This window comes from Rana temporaria, chromosome 7, assembly GCF_905171775.1.
Source record: "Rana temporaria chromosome 7, aRanTem1.1, whole genome shotgun sequence".
In the NCBI taxonomy this organism is placed as follows: Eukaryota; Metazoa; Chordata; class Amphibia; order Anura; family Ranidae; genus Rana; species Rana temporaria.
In genome coordinates, this window is record NC_053495.1 from 170,032,939 (window position 1) to 170,039,080 (window position 6,142).

The window sequence follows — 6,142 nt, forward strand, 5'->3', positions numbered from 1 at the left end:
TCCTCCTGTTAGTGGTAATAGACAATTATATATTCTTCCCACTTGTATGAACTTGTTGAGATAAAAATCTTCAGCAACACATTCCAATCAACTCAGAAGGGATAGTAAATGGATACTCTTACCAGATTCCAATGACCCACTGCTCATCATACGATGGGTGGGTCTCCAATGCTTGTATGGGCCGATTGCCCTCTCTGGTGTCCCTTGCGGTGGTATCCTCCCAAAACTCTTCAAAGCCTGTATGATGTCAAGATGTTTGCTAATAGAAGAATTATACTCACAATCCAGGGGGGGATCGGATATTTCCAAAGGATGGTTGATGAAACGTAGTGGTGCCAGTTATTGATCACACCAGGGTATGTGAGGAAAAAGGAGAAAAAAGGAACTCCTCATAGTGTAAAAAAGTTGTGATTTAATAAAAACTTCAAACACACCCCAGTAGAAGTCCAAATCAAGACGAAACCGGTAGGGTACACAGGTCATACCGCCATCATCTGCAATATTCTGTGGATTTCTTCTGCCTAGTCACAGGGCATTGAAGTTTATACTTGCTGCAGGTTTTCTGTTTGGATTGTTTTTTGGATTTCACCACTGAATTTTATTGTGAAATTTTATCCAGAGTGTTGACTTTGTGTAGTGACACTAGTTTGAAGTTTTTATTAAATCACAACTTTTTTACACTATGAGGAGTTTCTTTTTTCTCCTTTTTCCTCACATACCCTGGTGTGATCAATAACTGGCACCACTACGTTTCATCAACCATCCTTTGGAAATATCCGATCCCCCCCTGGATTGTGAGTATAATTCTTCTATTAGCAAACATCCTGACATCATACAGGCTTTGAAGAGTTTTGGGAGGATACCACCGCAAGGGACACCAGAGAGGGCAATCGGCCCATACAAGCATTGGAGACCCACCCATCGTATGATGAGCAGTGGGTCATTGGAATCTGGTAAGAGTATCCATTTACTATCCCTTCTGAGTTGATTGGAATGTGTTGCTGAAGATTTTTATCTCAACAAGTTCATACAAGTGGGAAGAATATATAATTGTCTATTACCACTAACAGGAGGAAGGACTATATTTCTGTTCAAACTGTCCATAAGGACTGTAGGGGTTTTTCCTCTAAAGACTTTCCATGTTTATGGTTGCTGTTCAATTTATATGCACATGACTGAATTGGGAGAATTGACATCCTCCCTTGTGGTTACTAATATTATTTATATTGTTTCCAAGTTTATGTAGTTGCTGAATTGACCCCCAGGGACTCGCACTAACACTAGTTGAACATATTGGTGTTTGGTTAGGTTTGATTCACCTCATTTATTTATTTATTTTTGGAAATGTTGTTATTTCTTAGTATATGGGCACATATATATATTTATTCACGTACAATTTTCTTTGTTTGAATAACATTCACAAGTGTGATATATATATATACAAGTTTATTTATTCACCACACTTGTGGGGGATATAATTCGATCACTCCTGGTTCAGGCGTGTCTTACTCTGTTTGGGGAATCCCGGGCAGAACTGAGTTGTACCGGCGCTACACTTTATTTTTTATAGGACAGGAAGTGAATGGAAATCTTCGCAATGGGACGCATAAAAAAAATCTGACAAGGGTTATAACTCGCCCTTGCTCTACCCAAAATGGAAGAAAAGAAAGTTGCCTATAGTTCTACTTTTAGTTTACTAAACTATAGAACAAAGTTTGGAACGAAACAGGCTTGATGATTTGATTTCCCCCCCTAAAGCCCCGTACGCACGATCGGATTTTTCAACAACTGTGTTATGGCAGGGTTTTTGTCAGATAATCCGACCGTTTATACGATCCATCGGACAATTGTTGTCAGAATTTCCGACAACAAATGTGTGATAGCATGCGCTCAAATTTTCCGACAACAAATGTGTGCCGTCGGATTATCCAATCGTGTGTACACAAGTCAGTCGGACTAAAATCCAAAAGTACAAAACACACATGCTCAGAAGCAATGCTAACCATAAGACATTACCAGAAGTTGCCCAATGGGTGTCGCTAAAGAGCAGAAAAAACACGTAGTTTTGTGTATGTTGGCTGAAAAAGTTCTGCATGTATACCAAGTTCACGGCTAACACCCTTCGCACAAAATTCCACGGATTTGTACCGTGGAAATCAGATCGTGTGTACGAGGCTTTAGTCCTAAAAGTAAAAATATATGGAGGGCCACTGACCAATGAAGTGGCTGTGGAAACACTCATTCCATGTGTAAAAAGAGGAAGAAAGGAAGGTTGGTGTCTTTAGTAACTAATCAGAACAGCTGGTTTCCGATTGGTTCATATTTATTATCATATCTAGATTTTACTATTTTGAGAGATAGAATAGCAAAGATATTATATTCTTTTCTGGGGTAGATATTGAAGAAAACCTTTGGGCATATATTATTAGGAAATAGCCACTTACCTGTTAAGAAGGTGCCTTCAGCTGAGGCTATAGAAACAGTGAGCAGTTACTGCAGTCCTAGGCTCTGGTTTGCCCTTTCAATGTCTCACCTTATGTAAGTGCAGCCACCCATTACAGCAGGGCTCGACAAATCCCGGGCGCCAGGTCGCCATGGCGACTAAAAATGGTGTCCTGGCGACTTGGCTTGGCTTTTTTTGTGAGCTGGCGCCATCTGGTGGTGAGCCGTTGGTATTACAATGTAATTACCACCAGATGTGTAAGCTGGCGCCATCTGGTGGTGGCCGTTGGTATTACAAGTTAAGCATTACAAGTTAAACAGCAATTCTAATGTAATTTTTCACAATTTTTCACTGCCATCTTCCTCCCTCTAATTAGAACCCCCAAACATTATATATATTTTTTATCCTAACACCCTAGAGAATAAAATGGCGATCGTTGCAATACTTTCTGTTACGCCGTATTTGCGCAGCGCTCTTACAAGCGCACTTTTTGAGGAAAAAAATTACACTTTTTTTAATTAAAAAATAAGACAAACAGTAAAGTTATCCCCATTTTTTTTATATTATGAAAGATAATGTTACGGTGAGTAAATTCATACCCAACATGTCACGCTTCAAAATTGCGTCCGCTCGTGGAATGCCGACAAACTTTTACCCTTTAAAATCTTCATAGGCGACGTTTAAAAAAATCTACAGGTTGCATGATTTGAGTTACAGAGGAGGTCTAGGGCTAGAATTATTGCTCTCGGTCTACCAATCGCGGCGATACCTCACATGTGTGGTTTGAACACCGTTTACATATGCAGGCGCTGCTCACGTATGTGTTCGCTTTTGCGCGCAAGCTCGTCGGGACGGGGTGCGTTTTCTGGCTCCTAACTTTTTCAGCTGGCTCCTAGATTCCAAGCAAATTTGTCAAACCCTGCTTTACAGTGATGGACCAGTGAGGATCACAGCAAGTAAAGACAAGGCTCATGATTATAGGAGATAGTTTCTGTGGTCTGCACAGCATCTTAGTCACTGTGACTGCTTTAAAGGGAAGTAGAGGTGCTGAGGGATAAGAGCAACTGGAGGTCTAATTGGTGTAAAAGTAGTTCTATTTTTTGCCCCTTCTCAAAACTAACCCCCGGCTCCCCCATCCCAGATATATTCTCACATGTATTGCACGACTGCAGCAAGCAAACATCTTCTGCACCTCCAAATGAAGTCATCTCTATCCTGGTTCAGCCTGTACAGTAGACCCCGTCAGACGTTGATGGGTCACTCTCTGATACAGAAGCCAACTAGGAGACAGACCCAAAGTTTATGTCCTTTGTTGGACTTTTACTGGGTTACTTTGTACTCACTTATTTCTATTTGTCTCACATGAAAAAAGACTATAATCTTAAAAATGTACCAGATTACAGTTACATATTTTAACATTTACCATTAGTATCCATATTGTCTAGTGGAACCATTGACAGTAGAACTGTCAATGGTTAATAATTCACTAGGTTTATGCCATATTGCACCTGTTGCAGAAAAATACATAAAAAAAAATGTATATTATATACAGCCCTTAAAATTTACACTCGCCTGCTCGCATTTTGCGAATAAATTTTGAGGGCTGGCGATTGTGGGCTGCCTGGGAGCAGGGGGGGCAAGCAAGGAGAGGAGAGTTGCGTCGCCGCTGATGTCGCCGCCTGGTTGTTCAAAGCGCGGGTAACATTACAGCTTTCAATTCAATAGCTGTGTTCCCCGCCGCGAGCGTCATATACAGCCCCTCCCCCTTGTCCGGGCACTTTGATAGACACATCACCCATCCCAGGATTGAATGGGTGATCTGTCTATCAAAGTTTCCCGGACAAGGGGAAGGGCTGTATATGACGCTTGCGGCGGGGAACACAGCTATTGAATTGAAAGCTGTAATGTTACCCGCGCTTTGAACAAGCAGGCAGCGGCGTCTCCGGCTCCTCTCTCTTACCCGGCACAGGTAGGCTGCGATATGGGGACACGTGGCTGCAATGTGGGGACACGTGGCTGCAATGTGGGGACACGTGGCTGCAATGTGTGGACACGTGGGCAGGCTGCATTTTTGGGCACGGATAAAGTTATTGTTAATATTTATTTTTATAACTTAATTCTGCATAAAACATTTAAGTGTAATTTCACAAGATAATTTATGAGGGCGTGTCTGGGGGGCGGGACATGGTAGGGGTTGGGTGGGGCAACTGGTGGCGAGTACGCCTTGAGGCCTGGCTAGTAGCTCAGGACTTGAAATTTTGAGCCGTGTGTGTGTGTGTGTGTGTGTGTATATATATATATATATATATATATTTCAGTTTTGGTTTTGCCTATTGTGCTATATGTTTAAAGTGGATCTCCACCTGGAACCCAACCGTCCCACTTTTTTTATTTTTTTTCACTCCCACTTACCTGAAGAAGGGATCTGCATATATGAGATACTCGCCCATCCAGGGGATCTAACGTTGTCTCGCTGAGATCCTCTCATACACTGATACTCTGTGCCACACCGCCATGTTCTTTCTGATGTTATCGAAAGGGTCTGCAGCTATTCCAGGTTCAGCTGGCAGGCGCCTGATGATGCGCCAATAGGTGTGCCCCCTCCCGAGATATGCGGCATGCATATCTCGGGAGGCACAGCAGGCGCGTTATTCGCCTAAGGATATTGACGTTCATGGGGAGGCAGGGCTGGATATTTTTGCTTTTAAAAAAAAAAAAAAAAGCAAGATACGTATACAGGCTGGAAGGAGGGGTGGAGTGGAGGTAACTTGTGGAAGAGGGTGAAGGTTCGCTTTAACTCCTGTGGCAATCCAGAAGTGCCATTTACTAAAAGGTGCATAAAAAACTAAAAATGATTTAAAATAACAGCGGGGTCGATTTACCAAAATGGGAGAGTGCAAAATCTGGTGCAGCTGTTCATGGTAGCCAATCAGCTTCTAGCGTCAGCTTGTTCAATTGAGCTTTGATGAAAAAACAAAACAAAAACACACAGGAAGCCGATTGGTTTCTATGCAGAGCTGCACCAGATTTTGCACCCTCCAGTTTTAGTAAATCAACCGCATTGGTGTTTAACTCTTCTCCATGTTGTCACCACTGAAGTTTATTTCTGCTACAGAAACAACAACTTTATAAAATGGCACTGGGGAACAAGGATTACAGAATCAAGTGCCAGCTAATATACAGCATAATGTGCCCTTTTTTCTCATAAGCATTAAAGTAGAACTTTAGGCAAAATATTTTTTATTTTGGATAGAGTAAGAGAGTTTTAACCGTTGTCAGATTTTCTTTCGCTATCTGTGGCCCATTTTGGGGGTTTTCTTTCACTTCCTGTCTCATAGCCAGGAAGTGAAAGAAAAGGAAAGAGGAAATTCCTGAAAATTAAGGGAATTCCTTGGGGACCACCAGGTCACCAGAACTAGTGTCCCCATTGGAAGATTCCCCTCTATTACTTTTCTGGGGACAACACAAAATGTGGGATTTTCTTTACTTACACTTTTAAAGATAATGGTAAACAGGAGAAATAGATGAGGATGAATTTTCTTAAAGGAGGCAAAGAAAGCAATAAAAACAGACAAGTGTTCTAATCCCTCTCCACTCTATCCAAAACTTTAATGATGAGAGAAAAAAAAAAACATAAAGTATATCATGTTACACATCATCCATCACTTACCTTTTTAAATAAACCACTATTAAACAATC